The sequence below is a fragment of the Elaeis guineensis genome, chromosome 1 (assembly GCF_000442705.2).
Source record: "Elaeis guineensis isolate ETL-2024a chromosome 1, EG11, whole genome shotgun sequence".
In the NCBI taxonomy this organism is placed as follows: Eukaryota; Viridiplantae; Streptophyta; class Magnoliopsida; order Arecales; family Arecaceae; genus Elaeis; species Elaeis guineensis.
Window position 1 is genome coordinate 125,409,507 of NC_025993.2, and position 23,843 is coordinate 125,433,349.

At 37.2% G+C, this 23,843-nt stretch overlaps 1 long non-coding RNA gene across 4 annotated transcripts; it reads left to right on the plus strand.

The window, feature by feature from the left end:
- Positions 1 to 477: 477 nt before the first annotated feature.
- On the plus strand, positions 478 to 23,018 carry LOC109505096 (uncharacterized). Of its 4 annotated transcripts, none has more exons than XR_012143291.1 (4): positions 478 to 967; positions 1,177 to 1,308; positions 3,057 to 3,200; positions 22,629 to 23,018. It is a non-coding gene; the product is annotated as an uncharacterized lncRNA (long non-coding RNA). The 4 variants fall into 4 exon arrangements; XR_012143288.1 differs by lacking the exon at positions 22,629 to 23,018 and adding an exon at positions 22,244 to 22,622; XR_012143290.1 differs by lacking the exon at positions 22,629 to 23,018 and adding an exon at positions 22,247 to 22,622.
- Positions 23,019 to 23,843: the final 825 nt, after the last annotated feature.

The following is a 23,843-nucleotide window of genomic DNA, read 5'->3' on the forward strand; positions in this document are numbered from 1 at the left end:
ATTTTTATTAGGTTAGGCCAAATAGGATAATGTTAGAGTTTTATTCGATTAATCCTATCTGGATGTGGCACATGCTAAGACACATCGGGATTTATTTTACATGCACTATAAGAAAAAGTAAATTACCCATCAAAATATAATTTGGTTGGAAAAAATTATATTCATTACCAATCAAATTATAACTATTTGCGATAAAAAATATAGTGGTGTTGTTTGAGATACCTCATGAAGAATTGGCAATCATTTTTTTTGTTTTGGTCGGAAAAAATTTGATGCACTGATGCATTAAAATTATTCATAATCAATTGTAATCCATTCGTAAAAATATTTATTTTTCAATCAAAATTTTAATTTTAATATCTAAAATTATTAATGACCAAATATACTTGCGCCGTCAAAAAATTTTGATTTTCCGGCTACTGTGTTGGTCGCCGCATAGGAAAAAAAAAACGCGCGCCCATTACGCACCGCCCAGAATATTCACGATTCCCGCGACTCCCACTTTCACTCCCTCCCTCCCTGCCACAGCCTCTCTTTCTCCATCTCACACCCTCTCTACTCTCTTCTGTGCCCCCTCCAACTTACGCGCACTGCTCTCACATTTTTTCCCTTCCCATTAAAAACCCTAGAAATCAAATGCGAGTTGAGGGAAAGGAAGGGTTTGTCTTCGGTTTCGTCGGCTAAGATATTCAAAGAAGTATATGAGAAAAAGGAGGCACACTTGGTTGGGAAGAGAAGAGACCCAGCTCTGTCGTGTTGCCATCTCAAAGCAATCAGGCAGGCCCGGGATAACGGTTGAGTAATAAAAGCCCACAAAACGCTCTACAATCAAAATAGAATCGAACCCGAGGCCTCCATTAGAGAAGTACTTGAGAAAGATTTGAGTGCTCAGCTCTCTTTTATCTCCAACGCTCTTCAAACAGTGAGCATATATACGCCTTTGCTGGGTGAACGCTAAGTGCTCCAGGTCACCCTTTTATCCCCAAGCACGGGTTTTCTCCTTTTCTAATTTGGCTTTTTCATTTTCATTTCTTTTTTTTTTTTATTTTCTCCATTAGGAAATTTGTTTGCTTTTTGAGTTAGTTCGAGTATTGGTTACTTTATTATTCTTAATGCTTGCATGTTTGCAGTCCAATTTCCTCTTATTGATGTTTATATTGGCATTTTACGGGACAGTGCTCGATCCTGTTTCACTCACCTGTGGCCATATATTCTATTTTATGTGTTGCTGTTCTGCTGGATCCATGTCGATTTTCAATGGGCTAAAGACTGTGGATCCTAAAGCAAAATGTCCCTTTATGTCAACAGGTGCATTTCTTTCTTATTTTCTTCTCTCTATGATTGAATATATGCAATGTCTGAATATATCTGCCTATAATGTCACATTAGAGTGGAATAATGTTCCTTAAGTCATTCTTCAAAAAAAAAAAAAAGAAAAAACATATAGAAATATCTACCTGGTATGATGTTTGTTCTTGATTTGTAACTTCAGGCAGGAGTATTTGCTAGTGCTGTACACTTAGATGAGCTAAACATCTTGTTAGGCCGAAGGTATAGTTTTGTTAAAGTGCTCTATGTCACATTTGCTTCAGTGGTAAAGAATCTCTTCTAATTGCATGTCCTCAAATAGCTGTCAAGATTACTGGGAGATGCGATTTCGGTCTGAAAGAGTGGAATGTATTCGTCGGACCAAGGGTCATTGGCAATCCCAGTGCCGAGCATTCTTGGTTGTCTAATAGTAGGTCAGCCAATTCCATCTTTTGCGTTGCATGAACTACCCTTTTGCCAGTTTGACTATCACTTCCTTTTACTATCTATAAATAAATGAGCAATTATGGTCTGTGAGTTCAAACTTGGTCTGCTCAGGTTTCATGAAGTCATTGAAACTGATTCATGCCATGTTTTAGTAGTAAATAGATTCTCTGATAAATGTTTGGTGACCATCATTGAGAAGGGATTATATGATTGATGATTCTAGAATGATTCATTCCTCAAGATATAGAATTATGAGCTTCTTCATATGTTTGGTCATGGAAATTCACCTATAGCACATCTGAAACACTTTCATGTGTTAGGTGATTGAAGCCCTTTTTTGTATCCATGAATCTCAATTCTCCTCCTATTTTCTTCTCTTTTTTTTCTGATGGAAGTGGGAGGTGTTACCACCCTGATTTATTAATCAAGAAGAAGATTACCTGGGAGTACGAAGGGACTTTGGTTGACCACGGTCAACCATCTGGGGGGATAGTTTTAAAGTTTTGCAGGTTTACAGATTGTGGTGTTTATAGGTTTACCGGCATGTGTTGTTTACCAATTTACAGGTTTTCAGATTCAGGTTACAGATTTTCAGGTTACAGGTTTTCAACAACCAGGATTATAGGGAAAATAAGAGATAAAGGCAGAGACTTTTCCTTCTGTTTTCTTCTTGAACCAACCCCAGCCATAGTTTCACCTCTGATCTGTTTGAACATGTTCCTGGGAGCTGAACCGTGTTCAGACCTGTTCTGTAGAAACCATGTATCAAATCTAAATTAGGTTCCCATCTATCCGTAGGTAGGAAACAAGAAATGGGACTATTTTTCAGATTTGAGTTATACTCATCTTAGTTTGTAATTTGTACTATGCTTAGACTTGAAGTAGGAAACTAGGAATGGGATTATGTTCAAATCTGAACTATGTTTTCCCATTAGGAACTATGCTTGAAGTAGGAAACTTTCTAGCTAAGAAGTTTTGTCTTCTTGCCTCATGCTTTTTGATGCTGAAGTTTTATCATGCTAATCAACATGGATTAGAAAATTGGGCCTCTACTTAGGCATAAGATGATGTATAGCATGTATATGTGGACCTATAACGCAGCTATAAGTCGGATTGTCTCTAATAAATATGAATATGCACAAATGACCAATTAAATTACAAAATGTTACCTAATAGAAAATAGCTAGAAACAGTTCTTTTTAACATGAAATTACCTAGTATCTTCTAATGAAAATAATGTTTGTGCATGATTATTTTCTCTTGTTACATTGTTCTAACTTGCTAAGTCTATTTGTTGGCAGTCAACCTTTATATACTATTGCAGGGTAGGGTCTACAAACTTTTTGGCTGGGAGTACAGGAAACCTGAAAGGGTTCCTCCTGCTTGTCCTTACAAGCCTGTGAACAAGAAGGATATTTAAGTTCTGTACCCATACTTCTTGTTTGGTAAGAAATGCATGCACAACTCTATTTTGGTACCTAGGTTCCTCGGGCTTTATCAATTTCATCAGAAAAAAATGTTATAGTTTGTCTTTTTGGAATAGTAAAGCACTAGACACTGTGTTTATTGATTAACCATGACAAATACAAACTTTGCAAATTGGAATGCTAATTGAGACTTTCATAGTTGAAAATTAATTTACGGAAAAAAAAAGGCTAACATTAATATCAAGAAATTTTTGTAAAACACTTTGAATAGGTTCTGGTCCATGCTAGTGTGGTGCCTGTATTACATGGACATTCATGTGATGCTCCAAGAAGGTGTGTTAGATATATACCCATATCAGATAAACATAGGATATTTTGCTTAATGACCTTTTTCTTTTTCAGCTTTTATGGATAGGTGGATAATATTTGACCCTTCCAACAATGAGTTCAACCCACCATAGTAATGTTGAAAGTGACCATCTTTTTCATTTTTAAAGGATGATCAAGGATATAGTCACTGAAGTAACTGTGCAAGGTATCCTTTTTCTTATATCTGTGATCAAATTAGGAAGTTTGAGAAACAGTGAAAGACCTTACCAAGTAATATCTTCTAATATTTTCTTCTATACAAATCTAATAAACAAATATATAATTTATTATTTTTACTGCATTAATCCCTGTATTTTTTCCCTTTTACCAAGTCAAAAACTTGGGCACATGTCTGAGTGTATCCATGTGCATACAACACCAGTGATGGCACTTAGAAGCAGTGCCATTCTGCACTAATTTTAATTTTAGTTTTTGACTGCATCATGCCAAATTTTGGAATTAGTGTATATGAGGATGCCCCAAAGTTGGGAATTGGGACTCCCATTTTTTACCCTCTTTTCATGCTGAAGTCTGGATTAGATAGTCTGTAGAGCTGGTGTTGCAACCAGGACCTAGAAGTTTGATCAAAGTAGAGAATTAATGTTGAGACAGATTTGACTTTACAATATGGAAAATTTTAGCAACTTATCCAGGAAATTTTAGCAACTGGTTTCAAAGAATGATGTGGACAAATATAATCTAGATTTTAATATAATTTCTATTATATTTAAAAATGAATTTAGGTGTTGCTTATCACAGAACAGAGCAGTGCACTTTGCCTGTCTCATGGAGCTGTTAGCCTTTGATTTTGTCATAATCTAACCTGAGCCTAAACTATGTTTTATGCGAAATCTATACGAAAATCAATGCAAAAATGTGTAGTCAAATATGTGCATCAGAAATTTTAACAAGTGGAAATGATGATGTGTTGTTTGGAGAAAATCATGCTCCATACAAAAATTGGTTTGGCATGAATAGCCTTCAGAAGAAAAAATGTTCAGAGGTGGGGAAGTGACAGTCCATAAGTTTTTTCTCCACTTATATTTTCAAAATAAAACTTCAGTGGAAGATAGGACTCCTTTTAACTATCAAGAAAAATGTTTATAATTGATACATGTCGCCGAAGCTTAATTCAATGGAACTATTTGAACTGCAATTACTTTTTTAGTGGCACATCATTTGTCAACTTTCATATGATCTGGCTCAGCTTCTCTTCTATTTGGCACACATATATTTCAACTGGCACAACATGCTTCAGCTTAAATCTGATCTCATTGTCAAGTTTCTCTATTATCTTTGGTGCATATCTATGGTACCTTATCGTGCAGCTGTATTTCCTGCATGTTACACTCCACAAACACGAGGTCGGACTCAGTTGCTACACCATGCTTCACCTTTCAAAGTTACCAAGATGCTTTAGTCATTAACTATAAGATCTTGGCTACCTTCTCTGTTGTCGTGGCTGCATTCCCCTCCAGTTTCTTTAATACTCATCTTGTGCCTGGTTCCTCCTCACTGTTTTGCTTCTCCAACTTTACTCCTATGGTTTAATGTATTTCAGGTGATGCTGTTTTCTGTAGTGACACTACTGAACATTCCTTGGGCCTCTTATATATGCTATTGTTTTGTTATACATAAGCAGTCCAAGGGTGTTTTTGGTATTGAAAGTAAATTTATTAATCAATGAAGTACTTATTCTTTGACCAAAAAATAAAAGTATTTGAACCAATGCTGAAACTATAATCGATACATGTTGTTGAAGCTTGTATTCTCATTCATTATACAAAGTGATTTGGATTACATCTGTTTTGATAACTATGATTTATTATTTTGTGTTCATAGTAGTGTGACATGCAAAACCAATGCTGAAAAAGCGACAGCTTATCTTATTTCTATAGTGGAACATTGAGCTTTAAGGTAAAGCCTATTGCGAATGGTCAGTAGATGTTGTGAAGGTTGATTTTGTTCCCTAACTTTCCATATATATCTGGTATCAATAGATATTTTAATCAGATCGAGGAAGGGAATACCTTAGTGAAAAATTTTGGACCTATCTCAAAGATAATGGCATAGTCTCACAGTGGACACTTCCAGGGATGCCTTAGCTCAACGGGGTATCCGAAAGGAGGAATCGGATCCTATTAAATATGGTCTGGTTCATGATGAGCTTCACAGACCTTCCTGACTTTCTTTGGGGACATGCTTTGCTTTCTGCGATTCATCTCTTGAATCGGGTTCTCTCTAAATCCGTTTCTACCACACCATATGAATTATGGCATGGTAAGAAGCCAACTCTTGGGTACCTCAAGATTTGAGGATGTCCGGTTCATGTCAAGTGACAGCAGGCGAACAAGTTAGAGGCTAGGTCTTTTAGGGCTCGTTTTATAGGGTATTTTAAAGAAATCATGGGATACTACTTCTATCTTCCTGAGGATCACAATGTGTTTATGAGCCACCATGCCATCTTCTTGAAAAAGAGTTTATCCAAGATGGAGGCAGTGAGAGGAAGATTGAGCTCGAAGAGAAAGTCTCTGAAGAGCATCAAGTCCAAAGATTTGAACCCAATAATGAGCTAGTAGATGTGATACCTCTTCCATCTCGTAAATCAAGTAGAGTCTCTCGTCCTCCTGAAAGATACTTAAGTATTCTTACAGAGGATTTAGAGGAAGCGTTCCTTGTGAGAGATAGGGACATTAGGAATGATCCCAAAACCTACGATGAGGCAATGTTAGATGTAGACTCCGAAAAATAGATGGATGCGATGAAGTCAGAAATTGACTCCATGCATTCCAATCAGGTTTGGTCCTTAGTAGATCCACCTGAACGTATTGTACCTATTGGGTGTAAATGAATTTACAAAAGGAAGATTGGGTCGGATGGTAATGTAGAGATCTATAAGGCAAAGCTAGTTGCGAAAGGTTATAGTCAACGTGAAGGTATCGACTATCATGAAATCTTTTCATCCGTAGTCATGCTGAAATTCATCCGTACTCTGTTTGCCATATCAGCTTTTTATGATTATGAAATTTGGCAGATGGATGTGAAGACTGCCTTCCTAAATGGATATCTTGAGGAAGATATCTATATGGAGCAGCCTCTGGATTTCACGTCCAGTGTAGTGATCACAAAGTCTGCAAGTTGCAAAGATCCATATGTGGACTCAGACAAGCATCTCGGAGTTGGAACACTCGCTTCAATGATGTGATCAAAATATTTGATTTCATCAAAAACGAGGAAGAGCCGTGCGTGTACAAAAAGGTCAGTGAGAGCGCTGTCACATTCCTCGTATTGTACGTGGATGACATCCTCTTGATTGGAAATGATATTTCCATGCAGACGTCGGTTAAAGTATGGTTGTCGAAAGAGTTCGTTGTGAAAGATCTAGGAGAAACTTCCTACATTCTTGGTATAAAGGTCTATAGAGATAGATCTAAGAGAATGATAGGACTCTCACAGCATATGTACATAGAGGAGGTGCTGAAGAGGTTCAGCATGAAAAACTCCAAGAGGGATCTTTTGCCCCTTGGACATGGTATTTATCTATTCAAGAAGATGTGCCCTGACACACCTGGGAGTCTCATGTATGTCGTGTTATGTACACGTCCTGATATAGCATTTGCCATGAGTGTCACGAGTAGATATCAGGCGAATCCAGGTGACAAACATTGGATTGCTGTTAAAAACATCCTTAAGTACTTGAGAAGGACTAAAGATTTGATGTTGGTCTTTGGTGGAGGATCAGAGTTGAAAATTGAGGGATACACCGATTTAGACTTTATGGCTGATGTCGATGATAGAAAGTCTATATCAGTGTATCTTCTTGTGTAATGGTGGTGCGGTTAGCTGGAAGAGTTTCAAACAGTCGATCATTGTAGATTCGACTATGGAAGCCGAGTACATTGTCGCCTCTGAAGCTGCTAAAGAAGTCTTTTGGTTCAAGAAGTTCGTTGCGGAGCTGGGTGTGATGCCATCAGATGCCATTGCACTACACTGCGACAACAATGATGCTATAGCTCTCGCTAAGGAGCTCAAGTCTCCCCAGAAGTTCAAGCACATAGAGCGGTGGTTTCACATCATACGCGAATACCTTGAGAAGAAGTTCGTCGAGGTACAGAGAGTCGTCTTCGCGTTGAATGTGGCGGACCTGCTGACCAAGCCTCTCAACTAGCAGAAGACTGAAGCTCACCTAGAGAAGATGGGTTTTAGATATATGGCCAATTGGCTTTAGGTCAAGTGGGAGTTTGTTGGAGTTGTCCTAGAAGCTAATTGTTGGTTGACACATTATGTAATTCTTGGGCTTATACTTGTACTTGCAATTTTTTATTATCAATAAAGGGCTTTTTTTTTTCAATCATGTTTATGTGTCTATGATTTGTCCTAGAAATTAACAAAGATGATTTTTGTATATTCTTAAAGAGTTAAAAATTTGAGACATACATTAATTAGTGATTAATTTTTAAATGCTTTCAATCAATGGATCGTCACGGAGGATAGTGATCAATCCATTTGAGATCGATGCACGATTCATTTTCTTTATGAGTAGATGAGTCTCAGGTCTGCGGTGTAGAGACACTGAGGTGAATGTGCAGATGGTTGTTAGAGAACAACTTGCACTGAGCGTGACCAACACGAGAATCACATGGATGTCTACTCACTCGTCAGTGATTTTCTCGATGCTGCAGTGGTGTGAGTGGTTCTTTGACCTGTGGTGTCATTGGCTATTCGCAACGAGGCCACTGGGTTTGACTGCACATTTCCTTGGTCTATAGCCATTTGGGTCCTTGCTGTGTATGTTGGCTTCAGTAGGTTCAGGTTTACTGTTTGGAGTAGGATGTACCTAGATGGGATCTATTGATTTTGATAGAAAAAGAGAAGTCCTATGCGATTTATGAGACTGGGTTCAGAAAGTTTTTGGCCAAAACAAGTGTGAATACTGGAAAAGAATTTCTACGGGATTCACAAATGAACTCGAGTCGAGCCAATCTATCCTATGACTGATGATGGGGTCTGACGAACTCTCCATGACCTCCGTCAAGTTAGAACTCACGATAGAAGGATTGAATCATACGATAACTGCATCTGGAGGTTCGTACTTTCATTCTACTAGGTTGCCACTACGTACTGTTAGGTGTCACTGGTGGATTGTAAGACTCATCGGGTATCATCTTGATGATCGATGGCCGTCGAAGGGTAGAATTGAAAATGTTCCAATCCATCGAAAAGAGTTTCAATGATATTGTGATAGAAATCACAATATATCTCACTACCAAATAGAATGGAACCTATGGGGTCACACATTAAGGGATTTAATCTCGAATTTGCCAATTGGGCTTATGAAATTTCAATTAGGTTAGGATTTATTGAAATTCTATTAGGTTTATGAGAACCATGCTAGCATACGGTTAAACCTAATTCTTCTCGGGACTTTAATTTGATCAAGTCTATAGCCTTGAATCTAACCTAAATTCATTTTGGGTTTAATTGGGCTCTTAATTATGAGCTCAACAGGATTTGATTAAATCAATTAGTTGGCATAATTATCCTAATATTATTTTTTTTTATCTCCTAATTATTTCTAAGTATGCATGTGGAATAAATGGAAGAATATATGGTGTATTTTTTTCTTTTTGGAAATTATTGGGCACCATATCCTAGGACCCTCTCTTATGTGTCATGGTGTGGAGGAGAGAGAGTGTGGTCCACGCCCCATCTTTTTTGGCTAGAGATCCCTTTGTGGGGCGCCAACAATCACCTGACATGTATTCCATGGATGCCTGTTGTACATACTTAAAAGGGATGATTAATTACCATTTATATATGATTTTATTTGGCATAAATCAGATTTAAAAGATAGAGGATTCTTATGAGATAAGAATCTACCTTTTTAAGTTGATAGGATTCCTAATATGTGTCAGGGTTTGTGTCTATTTAAAGGGAGGCTTCTATGGTTTCAAGATTGATTTTTGATCAAGAAAAATTCCTCTCTCGATCTCCATGCCTCCTTTTCTTCTTTTGCTTCCTTTCCACGCCCAAAAGTTGGGTGCATCCCTTCCACACGCCAAGAAGCAAGGGCTGCTGATTTAGAGATTGAAGATCGAGGAGAGAAAGAAAAGGCTACAGATCAAAGAATTTGGTTTCGCAGTTGAGATCAAAAGAGTTGATCAAAGTCTTCAAGATCAAGGTTCTTCTTGAGAAGAAGAATCTCATACAAGAAGAAAAATTCGAGATCAATCCCGATGGATATCTGTAGAGGCCGGATAAGTGTGCGGCTCAACCTTCTACGAATTCGAGATCATCGAAAGTGGTGAATTTCTACCCGCGCAAAGGTAATAAGATCTGATCTCATAAAATTTTTCTTAAATTCTAGATTGATAATATATGCTTTCCTTGGGCTTGGGTAGGTTTAGATTTGGTATCTTGCATGTGAGGTTAAAGGATTTAATCTGATTTGTTTTCCGCTGTCTATTTTCAAAGTTTTTGAAATCTACACATGCTGCCTACTCGTTTTTCTAATAATGGTATCAGAGCCACAGGTTTTGAAAACACATGATCTGATTTTTAGATTGGATCTGAAAGTTTTAATGATTTAAAATCAATTTTGTGCTGATATAAGGTTTTTTTAACAGAGCCACAGGTTTTGAAAACACTTATGATTTGGTTTTTAGATTAAATCTAAAAGTTTTAATGATTTAAAATTAATTTTGTGCTGATATAAGGTTTTTCTTCAGATCCAATCTAAAAATCAGATCATGTGTTTTCAAAACCTGTGGCTCTGATACCATTGTTAGAAAAACGAGTAGGCAGCATGTGTAGATTTCAAAAACTTTGAAAACAGGCAGTGGAAAACAAATTGGATTAAATCTTTTGACCCCACATGTAAGATATCAGATCTAAACCTACCCAAGCCCAAGGAAAGCACATATTATCAATCTGGAATTTAGAAAAGAATTTATGAGATCAGATCTCATTACCTCTGCACAGGTAGAAATTCACCGCTTTCGATGATCTCGGATTCGTAGAAGGTTGAGCCGCACATTTGTCTGGCCTCTACGGATATCCACCGGGATCGATCTCGAACTTTTCTTCTCGTATGAGATTCTTTTTCTCAAGAAGAACTTTGGTCTTGAAGACTTTGATCAATTCTTTTGATCTCAACTGTGAAACCAAATTCTTTGATCTGCAGCTTTTCTTTCTCTCCTTGATCTTCCATCTCTAAATCAGCAACCCTTGCTTCTTAGCGTGTGGAAGGGATGCACCCAACTTTTGGGCGTGGAAAGGAAGCAAAAGAAAAAAAGGAGGCGTGGAGATGGAGAGAGGAATTTTTCTTGATAAAAAATCAATCATCTTGAAACCATAGAAGCCTCCCTTTAAATAGACACAAACCCTGACACATATTAGGAATCCTATCAACTTAAAAAGGTAGATTCTTATCTCATAAGAATCCTCTACCTTTTAAATTTGATTTATGCCAAATAAAATCAGATATAAATGGTAATTAATCAGTCCTTTTAAGTATGTACATCAGGCATCCATGGAATATATGTCAGGTGGTTGGGGCGCCAAGATATGTCAGGTGGTTGGGGCGCCAACTCTTGGCGCCCCACAAAGTTGGTTGGCGCCCCACAAAGTTGGCGCCCCACAAAGGGATCTCTAGCCAAAAGAGATGGGGTGTGGACCCCACTCTCTCTCCTTCATGCCATGACACATAAAAGGGGGTGGGCCTCTCTAGGATATGGCGCCTAATAATTTTCAAAAAGAAAAAGATGCGCCACATATTCTTTCATCTATTTCACATGCATACTTAGAGATAATTAGGAGATAAAGAAGAGATAATGTTAGGATAATTATGCCAACTAATTGATTTAATCAAATCCTATTGGGCTCATAATTAAGAGCCCAATTAAACTCAAAATGAATTTAGGTTAGGTTCAAGGTTATGGACTTGATCAAATCAAAGTCCCGAAAAGAATTAGGTTTAATCGTGTGCTCGCATGGTTCTCATAAACCTAATAGGATTTTTATAAATCTTAACCTAATTGGAACTTCATAAGCCCAATTGGTAAATTTGAGATTAAATCCCTTAATGTGTGACCCCATAGGTTCCATTCTATCTGCTAGTGAGATATTATGATCTTTATCACAATATCATCGAAACTTTTTTCGATGGATTGGAACATTTTCAATTCTATCCTTCGAAGGTCATCGATCATCAAGATGACGTTCGATGAGTCTCACAATCTATTAGTGACACCTAGCAGTATATAGTGGCAACCCAGTAGAATGAAAGTACGAACTCCTAGGTGCAGTTATCATATAATTCAGTCTTTTTATCGTGAGTCCCGACTTGACGGAGGTCATGGAGAGCTCGTTAGACTCCATCATCAGTCATATGCTAGATTGGCTCGACTCGAGTTCATTTGTGAATTCCGTGGAAATTCTTTTTTAGTATTCACACTTGCTTTGACCAAATCTTTTTGAACTTCGTCTCACAAATCGCAAGGACTTTTCTTTTTCTACCAAGGTCAATAGATTCCATCTAGGTGCATCCTACTCCAAACAGCGAACCTGAACCTACTGAAGCCAACATACACAGTAAGGACCCAAATGGCTAGGGACCAAGGGAACGTGCAGTCAAACCTAGTAGCCTCGCTGCGAATAGCCAATGACACTACAGGTTAAAGGACCACTCACACCAGTACAGCATCGAGAAGACCACTGATGAGTGAGTTGACATCCATATGGTTCTCGTATTGGTCACACTCAGTGCAAGTTGCTCTCTAATAACCACCTGTACTTTCACCTCAGTGTCTCTACATCACAGACCTGAGACTCATCTGCCCACAAGGGAGGTGATCCGTGCACCGATCTCAAATGGATTGATCACTGTCCTCCATGACGATCCATTGATCGGAAGCATTTAAAAATTAACTACTAATTAATGTATGTCTCAAATTTTTAACTCTTTAAGAATATACAAAAATCATTTTTGTCAATTTCTAGGACAAATCATAGACACATAAACATGATTGGAAAGAAAAAGCCCTTTATTGATAATAAAAAATTACAAGTACAAATATAGGCCCAAGAATTACATAATGTATCAGTCAACAATTGGCTTCTAGGGTATAAATCTAACAAACTCCCACTTGACCTACAGTTAATTGGCCATATACCTAAGACTCTTCTCAAGATGAGCTTCGGTCTTCTGCTGGTCCGCCATATTCAGCGCAGAGTCGACTCTTTGCACCTCGACGAACTTTTTCTCAAGGTATTTGCATATGATGTGAAACCACCGCTCTATGTGCTTGACTTCTGGTGAGATCTGGGCTCCTTAGCGAGAGCTATGGCATCGTTGTTGTTGCAGTGCAGTGCAGTGCAATGACATTTGATGGCATTACACCCAGCTCCGCAACGAACTTCTTGAACCAAAAGACTTCTTTAGTAGTTTCAGAGGCGGCGATGTACTCGGCTTCCATGGTCGAATCTGCAATGATCGGCTGCTTGGAACTCTTTCAGTTAACCGTACCACCATTACACAAGAAGATACACTCTGATATAGACTTTCTATCATCGACATCAGTCATAAAGTCTGAATCGGTGTATCCCTCAACTTTCAGCTCCGATCCTCCACCAAAGACCAACATCAAATCTTTAGTCTTTCTCAAGTACTTAAGGATGTTTTTAACAGCAATCCAGTGTTCTTCACTTGAATTCGCTTGATATCTACTCGTGACACTCACGGTAAGTGCTATATCAGGGCGTGTACATAACATGGCATACATGAGACTCTATTGCCGAAGCATAAGGGATCTTGCTTATGCACTGGATCTCCTCAGGTGTGTTAGGGCATATTTTCTTGGAGAGATGAATGTCATATCTAAGGGGCAAAAGATCCCTCTTGGAGTTTTTCATGCTGAACCTCTTCAGCACCTCCTCTATGTACATATGCTGTGAGAGTCCTATTATTCTCTTGGATCTATCTCTATAGACCTTTATACCAAAAATTTAGGAAGCTCCTCTTAGATCTTTCATGGCGAACTTTTTTGACAATCATATTTTGACCAATGTTAGCATGGAAATATTATTCCCAATCAGGAGGATGTCATCCACGTACAATACGAGGAATGTGACAGCACTCCTACTGATCTTTTTGTACACACATGGCTCCTCATTTTTAATGAAATCAAACATTTTGATTACATCATTGAAGCGAGTATTCCAACTCCGAGATGCTTGCTTGAGTCCATATATGGACCTTTGCAGCTTGTACACCTTGTGATTATTATCATTGGACGTGAAACCCAGAGGCTGCTCCATATAGATATCTTCCTCAAGATATCCATTTAGGAAGGTAGTTTTCACATCCATTTGCCAGATTTCATAATCATGAGATGCTGCAATCGCAAGCAGAGTACGGATGGATTTCAGCATGGCTACGGACGAAAAGGTTTCATGATAGTCAATGCCTTTGCGTTGATTATAACCTTTCGCGACTAGCCTTGTCTTATAGGTTTCTATTTTACCATCCGATCCAATCTTCCTTTTGTAAATCCATTTACACCTAATAGGTACAATACCTTCAAGTGGATCTACCAAGGATCAAACTTGATTGGAATGCATAGAGTCAATTTCTGACTTCATCGCATCCATCCATTTTTTGGAGTCTACATCTAACATTGCCTCATCATAGATTTTGGGATCATTTCTAATGTTTCTATCTCCCATAAGAATGCTTCCTCTAAATCTTCTGTAAAAATACCTAAGTATCTTTCAGGAGGACGGGAGATCTTACTTGAGTTTCGAGGTGGAGGAGGTATCACATCTACTGGCTCATTATTGAGTTCAGATCCTTGAACTTGATGCTCTTCAGAGATTTTTTCTTCAAGCTCAATCTTCTTTCCACTGCCTCCATCATGGATAAACTTCTTTTCCAAGAAGACGGCATGGTGGCTCAAAATCACATTGTGATCCTCAGGAAGATGGAAGTATAATCCCATGATTTTCTTAGGATATCCTATAAAATAAGCCCTAAAGGACTTAGCTTCTAACTTGTCCGCGTGCTGTTGCTTGACATGGGCCGGACATCTCCAAATCTTGAGGTACCCAAGAGTTGGCTTCTTACCATGCTATAATTCATATGGTGTGGTAGGAACGGATTTAGAGGGAACTCGATTCAAGAGATGAATCGCAGAAAGCAAAGTATGTCCCCAGAGAAAGTCAGGAAGGTAAGTGAAGCTCATCATGAATTGGACCATATCTAATAGGGCTCGATTCCTCCTTTCGGATACCTCGTTGAGCTGAGACGTCCCTGGAGGTGTCCACTGTAAGACTATGCTATTATCTTTGAGATAGGTCCGAAGTTTTTTACTAAGGTATTCTCCTCGATTTGATCGAAGAATTTTTATGGGTTTTTCTACTTCATGTCTGAATTCTGTGAACTTTTCAAAAACTTCATACTTTCGGTGCATCGGATACACGAACCCATACCATGAATAATCATCAGTAAAGATTATGAAATAGATATAGCCACCCCTGGCTTATACATTAAATGGACCACACACGTCAGTGTGTATCAGGGCTAATATCTGTGGCTTTTTCTCTGTCCCATAAAAGGCAGCTTGGTCATTTTTTCTTGAAGACACGATTCACAGACTGGATAAGACTCGAAAGTCAATGGTCTGAGAAGACCATCTTTCTCCAGTTTGATGAGTTTGTCTTCTCCAATATGGCCTAGCCTAAGGTGTCACAGATATTTTTGGCTGATCCTATCTCTAGATCTCTTAGACCTTATGGCATTCACTATTTGCTCGTTAATGTTTACACTTGCATCTGTATGCAAATTGTAAAGATCGTCAATCAAGAAAGTACGTGCCACAAGTTTATTTTCAAAATAAATAGAACATATGTCTTTATTGAAATGAAAATTATAATTATTTTGTGCTAGCATAGAGATACAAATTAAATTTCTACTGGCTACAGGTACATAGAAACAGTCTTTCAAAAGCAAACTAAATCTTAACAGTAGTTGCAAAGGGTAGGTTCCGACGGCCACAACAGCAACTCTTGCTTCATTGCCGATTCGGAGAGTGATCTCGTCTTTCTTCAGCCCCTTAACTTCTTCAAGACTTTGCATTGAAGTACACAAATGAGCACTTGAACCAGAATCAAGAATCCAACTAGAAGAAGAAAAAATCGTTAGATTAGTTTCAATAACGAGCAACTCAGACGTACTTTCAAAAGGCCCATCTTTCTTTCTGCTCTTGACAGTCGTCAGGTAGGTCAGACAGTTCTTTCTCCAGTGGCCTTCGACATTGCAATGAAAATATTTTTCTTTATCGTCGGCCTTCTTTGAAACCTATTTTTTAGGTTTGGCCTCGTTCTTCTGCTTCTTTACGAGCTTTTTCTTTTTCTTGAAAGAAGACGTCCTTTTGGAGGAAGCCCGCTCTACAGCCAGAACTGTGCCCCTTGAACTTTTCAAGGTGCCCTCTGCAGTCACCAGCATATTCAATAATTCTGGCAAAGTAGCATCAATCTTATTCATATGGTAGTTTATAATTAACTGCCCATATGAGTTAGGAAGAGACCGGAGGATCAGATCCACATGCAGTTCCTTGTCCATGTTCATACCGAGCTTCTGAAGCTTCTCTATGTCTTTGATCATTGTCAAACAATGATCATTGACGGCTTGCCCATCACGCATCTTCGCTCTGAAAAGTCTTCGGGAGATCTCAAAGCGAGCTGTGCGACTCTGTTCACCATACAACTCTTGCAGGTGAACCAGCATCTCTCTGGCAGTCTTCATATCTTCATGCTGCTGTTGAAGATCATTGGAAATGGATGCTAAGATATAGCACTTTGCCTTATTATCTTCGTCCATCCACTTCTCAAGTGCAGTTTGTTGATCAGCGGATGGACGAGCAGGTAATGCAGGCGCTTCCTGATCGAGGACATGGGTGAGTTTTTCGAAATTGAGAACAATTCTCAAATTTTGGAGCCAGTTGTAATTGGTGCCGGTCAATCTATATGTATCAAGGATTCGGACTAAGGGGTTTGAACTTGACATGGTTATTTGCAGAGAGAATAGTTTTAGTTAGATTTTGTACTTATAATATTGTTTGTTCTAGGGATTTCAAAAACAAACAAAAGCTCCCAATATTTCCTCGAATCTCCCACACTCCTCGAATGGAGAAATGAAAATCTATACGCGATCGATTTCAAGTGGGTATTGCAGTCCTATTAATCTATACACACCTCACTTAACAGTTATTGATGAGGACAGATCGATGAGTGGACAATACTTTGTCTATTGCTTCACTAAGCAAGATGCAGTGGGTTTGGTCTCTAAATCCTGTGGTCTCACCTAACAGTTATTGGCACATTCCTTAGTTAAGTCAGACCCATCGTTCACCAGCGGACGCAGAGCCGTCATTAGGACCCTCACCTAACAGTTATTGGGCTCAACCCCATCTCTACCTCGGGATATCAAATGTCAATAGAGTGGTTGTACTTTTCTGATGCAATCGAATCACTGTAACCAGTCGAGAACGATTAACGTCAGGAAGGTACCCATATCTCTACAACGGTGGAAGACCTCTAGATTTAATATTTAATGAGGAGATTTGGATTTAGGTCTCTTCTAAATCAGCATATCTAACATTCGACTGATTAAATCAGGTCAGCACATCAAATGTCTAACCATCCTAGTTGGCATGAGTGAAGTCGAGACAACAAGTAACTTAACACGAAACTGAATCTCCTAAGATAGTCAGGTAAGTTAAGATGCGTAGGGGTCTCCCCGTTGCTTTCCTTAGACACCAATCAAAATTGGCCAGGTCAGACAATGGAATCAATTAAATAATCATCATTTAAATACTTGTCTTAAACACCAAATTGATCGATTAGAATCGATTAAATAAACCTATTGAGACGGACCCGAATCACTGAGCCAAATTTGGTCTTAAGTCAATCAACTCACATCAAAATGTGAATTGATGCGACCAACTACAACTAAAGTCGACTTTGAGCTCCTTTGATCTAATCTTAATCATCCATCGATTGGATTCAATCAATTGCTCAAAATCGAAGATGGGTTCTAGTCTGTCTAGTCTGATCTAATCAATAAGACCCTAATTGTAGTTTGTTCACTTAGATCTAATTTATTCAACCTATACCCACATGCAACAACATAATTTCAGATTTAAAAATGATTTTTAGATTATGTTTCATTGCATGCAATTAATGGTTTATGATCTTGAAACTGTTTCAGATCTAAACTTAGTTTCATATATCGAATATGTGTAGTTTCAGATCTTAAATCAAATATGCATCACATATACATTAATTTCAGATCTAAAATTAAATTTACATATATCAAGTATGTATAAAATCAGATCTGAAATAATGATCAAAATATTTCGAAAACATCTTTTCAAAAACTGATTCACATCAAACTAGGACAACCTTTACAATATAAGGGGTAAATCCTATATCAGGACAATCTTATATCAGATTGATGTGAACTTTTAATCATTCTAATTTCAGATCTAAACATAAATTAAATATATCACATATGTTAATTTTTAGATCTAAAAGATTTGATTTAATTGTTTTGAAAATAGTTTTCAAAATCGATCAATCTCGTGCTAGGACAACTTTTGCAGTATAGAGGGTAAACTTTATACTAGGACAATTTTATATCAGCATAAAATTGATTTTAAATTTTTAAAACTTTCAGATTTAATCTAAAAATCAAATCATATGTGTTTTCAAAACCTGTGGCTCTGATACCACTGTTAGAAAATCAAGTTGGCAGTATGTGTAGATTTCAAAAATTTTGAAAATAGGCAGCGAAAAACAAATCGGGTTAAACCTTTTAACTCCACATGCAAGATACCAGATCTAAATCTACTCAAGCCTAAGGAAAGCACATATTATCAATCTAGAATTTAGAAAAAAATTTATGAGATCAGATCTCATTACCTTTGCGCGGGTAGAAATTCACCGTTTTCGATGATCTCGGATTCGTAGAAGGTTGAGCCGCACATTTGTCCGGCTTCTACGGGTATCCATCGGGATCACTCTCGAATTTTTTTTCTTGTATGAGATTCTTCTTCTCAGGAAGAACCTTAGTCTTGAAGACTTTGATCAACTCCTTTGATCTCAATTGCGAAACCAACTTCTTTGATCTACAGTCTTTTCTTTCTCTCCTCGATCTTTAATCTCTAAATCAGCAACCCTTGCTTCTTAGCGTGTGGAAGGGATGCACCCAACTTTTGGGCGTGGAAAGGAAGAAAAAGAAGAAGAGGAGGCGAGGAGAGGGGGAGAGGAATTTTTCTTGATCAAAAATCAATCATTTTGAAACCCTAGAAGCCTCCCTTTAAATAGACACAAACCCTAACACATATTAGGAATCCTATCAACTTAAAAAGGTAGATTCTTATCTCATAAGAATCCTCTACTTTTTAAATCTGATTTATGTTAAATAAAATCAGATATAAATGGTAATGAATCAGCCTTTTTAAGTATGTACAATAGGCATCTATGGAATATATGTCAGGTGGTTGGGGCGCCAACTCTTGACGCCCCACAAAGGGATCTCTAGCCAAAAGAGATGGGGTGTGGATCGCACTCTCTCTCCTCTATGTCATGACACATAAGAGGGGGTGGGCCCCTCTAGGATATGGCGCCCAATAATTTTCAAAAAAAAAATGCGTCATATATTCTTCCATCTATTTTACATGCATACTTAGAGATAATTAGGAGATAAAGAAGAGATAATGTTAGGATAATTATGCCAACTAATTGATTTAATCAAATCTTCTTGAGCTCACAATTAAGAGCCCAATTAAATCCAAAATGAATTTAGGTTAGGTTCAAGGCTATGGACTTGATCAAAAGTCCCGAGAAGAATTAGGTTTGACCGTGTGCTAGCATGGTTCTCATAAACCTAATAGGATTTCAATAAATCCTAACTTAATTGGAACTTCATAAGTCCAATTGGCAAATTCGAGATTAAATCCCTTAATGTGTGATCCCATAGATTTCATTCTATCTGGTAGTGAGATATATTGTGATGTCTATCACATAGGATTTCAATAAATCCTAACCTAATTGGAACTTCATAAGTTCAATTGACAAATTCGAGATTAAATCTCTTAATGTGTGACCCCATAGGTTTCATTCTATTTGGTAGTGAGATATATTGTGATCTCTATCACAATATCATCGAAAAGAGTCGATAGATTGGAACATTTTCAATTCTACCCTTCGAAGGCCATTGATCATCAAGATGACGTCCGATGAATCTCACAATCCACCAGTGACACTTAGTGGTATGTAGTGACAACCTAGTAGAATGAAAGTACGAACCCTTAGGTGCAGTTATAGTATGATTCAGTCCTTCTATTGTGAGTCCCGACTTGACGGAGGTCATGGAGAGCTCGTCAGATCCCATTGTCAGTCATATGTTAGATTGGCTTGACTCGAGTTCATTTAAACTCTTTTTCAGTATTCACATTTGTTTTGGCCAAAGACTTTCTAAATTCAGTCTCACAAATCACATAAGACTTTTTCTTTTCTATCAAGGTCGATAGATCTCATTTAGGTGCATCTTATTCCAAACAGCGATCCTGAATCTACTGAAGTCAACACACAGTAAGAACCCGAATGGCTAGGAACCAAGGGAATGTGCAGTCAAACTCAGTAGTCTCGCTGCGAATAGCCAATGACATCGCAGGTCAAAAGACCACTCACACCACTGCAGTATCGAGAAGACTACTGATGAGTGAGTAGACATTCATGTGGTTCTTGTATTGGTCACGTTCAGTGTAAGTTGTTCTCTAACAACCACTTGTACTTTCACCCCAGTGTCTCTATACCGCAGATTTGAGACTCATCTGTCTATAAGGGAGGTGAACCGTGCACCGATCTCAAATGGATTGATCACTGTCCTTCGTGACGATTCATTGATCGAGAGCATTTAGAAATTAACCATTAATTAATGTATATCTCAAATTTTTAATTCTTTTAAAAATATACAAAAATCATCTTTATTAATTTTTAGGACAAATCATAGACACATAAACATGATTGGAAAGAAAAAGCCCTCTATTGATAATAAAAAATTATAAGTACAAATATAGGTCCAAGAATTACATAATATGTCAGCTAACAATTGGCTTCTAGGACACAAATCCAACAGTCTGAGTGTATCCATGTGTATACAACACCAGTAATGGCACTTAGAAGCAGTGCCATTCTGCACTAATTTTAATTTTAGTTTTTGGCTGCATCATGCCAAATTTTGGAATTAGTGTATATGAGAATGCCTCAAAGTTGGGAATTGGGACTCCCATTGTTTACCCTCTTTTCATGCTGAAGTCCGGATTAGATAGGCTGTAGAGCTGGTGTTGCAACCAGGACCTAGAAGTTTGATCAAAGTAGAGAATTAATGTTGAGACAGATTTGACTTTACAATATGGATAAATTTTAGAAACTTATCCAGGAAATTTTAGCAACTGGTTTCAAAGAATGATGTGGACAAATATAATCTAGATTTTAATATAATTTCTATTATATTTAAAAATGAATTTAGGTGTTGCTTATCACAGAACAGAGCAGTGCACTTTGCCTGTCTCATGGAGCTGTTAGCCTTTGATTTTGTCATAATCTAACCTGAGCCTAAACTATGTTTTATGCAAAATCTATACAAAAATCAATGCAAAAATGTGTAGTCAAATATGTTCATCAGAAATTTTAACAAGTGGAAATGATGATGTGTTGTTTGGAGAAAATCATGCTCCATACAAAAATTGGTTTGGCATGAGTAGCCTTCAGAAGAAAAAATGTTCAGAGGTGGGGAAGTGACAGTCCATAAGTTTTTTCTCCACTTATATTTTCAAAATAAAACTTCAGTGGAAGATAGGACTCCTTTTAACTATCAAGAAAAATGTTTATAATTGATACATGTTGCCAAAGCTTAATTCAATAAAACTATTTGAACTGCAATTACTTTTGTAGTGGCACATCATTTGTCAACTTTCATATGGTCCGGCTCAGTTTCTCTTCTATTTGGCACACGTATATTTCAACTGGCACAATATGCTTCAGCTTAAATCTGATCTCATCGTCAAGTTTCTCTATTATCTTTGGTGCATATCTATGGTACCTTATCGTGCAGCTGTATTTCCTGCATGTTACACTCCACAAACACGAGGTCAGACTCAGTTGCTACACCATGCTTCACCTTTCAAAGTTACCAAGATGCTTTAGTCATTAACTATAAGATCTTGGCTACCTTCTCTGTTGTCGTGGCTGCATTCCCCTCCAGTTTCTTTAATACTCATCTTGTGCCTGGTTCTTCCTCACTGTTTTGCTTCTCCAACTTTACTCCTATGGTTTAATGTATTTCAGGTGATGCTGTTTTCTGTAATGACACTATTGAACATTCCTTGGGCCTCTTATATATGCTATTGTTTTGTTATACATAAGCAGTCCAAGGGTGTTTTTGGTATTGAAAGTAAACTTATTAATCAATGAAGTACTTATTCTTCGACCAAAAAATAAAAGTATTTGAACCAATGCTGAAACTATAATCGATACATGTTGTTGAAGCTTGTATTCTCATTCATTATACAAAGTGATTTGGATTACATCTGTTTTGATAATTATGATTTATTATTTTGTGTTCATAGCAGTGTGACATGCAAAACCAATGCTGAAAAAGCGACAGCTTATCTTATTTCTGTAGTGGAACATTGAGCTTTAAGCTCAAGCCTATTGCGAATGGTCAGTAGATGTTGTGAAGGTTGATTTTGTTCCCTAACTTTCCATGTATATCTGGTATCAATAGACACTTCAATTCCACACATGTATGTCTAGGTATCCATCATAACTCTTGAATTTTGTAGGTCTTCTACAAGATCTTTATGAAAAGAATATGATACATGTTATGTTGATTAAAACTAATATAACTGATTTATGCAAGTTCATCATGTCATGAATAGTTGATTTTTCCCTGTGAGCCTTGATGATAGCTGATATTAAGATGTTGTTTCTTACCTTGCTGGTTTGATCCAGGGGGGACTGCAAAACAATTGAGTCACTTTTTGCTTCATTGAAATTTTGTTTGGGCTTTTATAATATCTATGTGCTTGTCATGGACGTTGCTGATTTTGGGCTAACAAAACCTACTGAAGTTGGAATTTTGCCAGATCCTACTCATGCTTTTGGAACGTTTGGTTACTTATTTTTGCATATGTTTGATCTTTTGAAGAATCAGTGATTGTATTTTGTGATGTCAACAACTGCCTATGATGACAATTTGGACATTATAGCCAAATGTTTTGTTCATTTTGGACCATTGTATATATTGACCAATTTATATTTAGGACTAGAAGTATTTGGGTGTTCTTCACTAATTAACTTTGTCAAATTTGATTGATTTTACGGATTCTTAGTTGCAAAGAGTTCATAGCAGTGGTGAGTATATTTGAATATCAGGTGACATCAAGAACATGCAAAGATGTCAAATAGGTATGTCAAAAAAAAAAGTTTTTTCCAACCAAAAAGTTGGTTGTTAATACAATTATTTTTTTTTACAACCAAAAAGTTAGTTGGTAATGGTTTTCTTTCAATTTTCATCACATATTTCAATCAAAGGAAATGGTTGGTAATAGCATAAATCCTTTCCTATGAAAAAATTGGTTATTAAAAGTTCACATCAATTTTTTTCGACCAAAATAAATGGTTGATAATAATCACCGAAGTTCAATGCCGACCTAAGTATTTGGTTGTGCATGCTACACAAAATGTTTCACGACTAAAATAATTGGTTGACAATGTTAAGTCTTTTTTGCGGCCAATTACTTTGGTAGCGAATGACTAATCATTTGTAAAAGGCATTAGATTTTTTCTGACGATTATCGAATTTTTACATTGAAAATTTTATCATTTTGTGATAAAAAAATTTGTCATTTAAGAGTTTGATTTTTCCAACTTAATCTATTTTGGTTGCCTTACATCTAGATTTCCCAATCAAACTCAAAAACGGTTGTCAAAGGTAATTGCCAACTGGGCTTCCACGACTAAATTATCGACCAATTTTTTTGGTTGGTAAAATATTTTAGCAACCAATTTTTATATTTTTACGATAATTTTTTTGGTCACTAATTATCTTATTTATTATAATGATGTTTTAAATTGATCTGAATTCTGACTAAAGATAAATCTTCTGTAAAGTGATAGAAATATATTTGATGATTTGATAAAGTTGAATTTTATATAACCATCGTA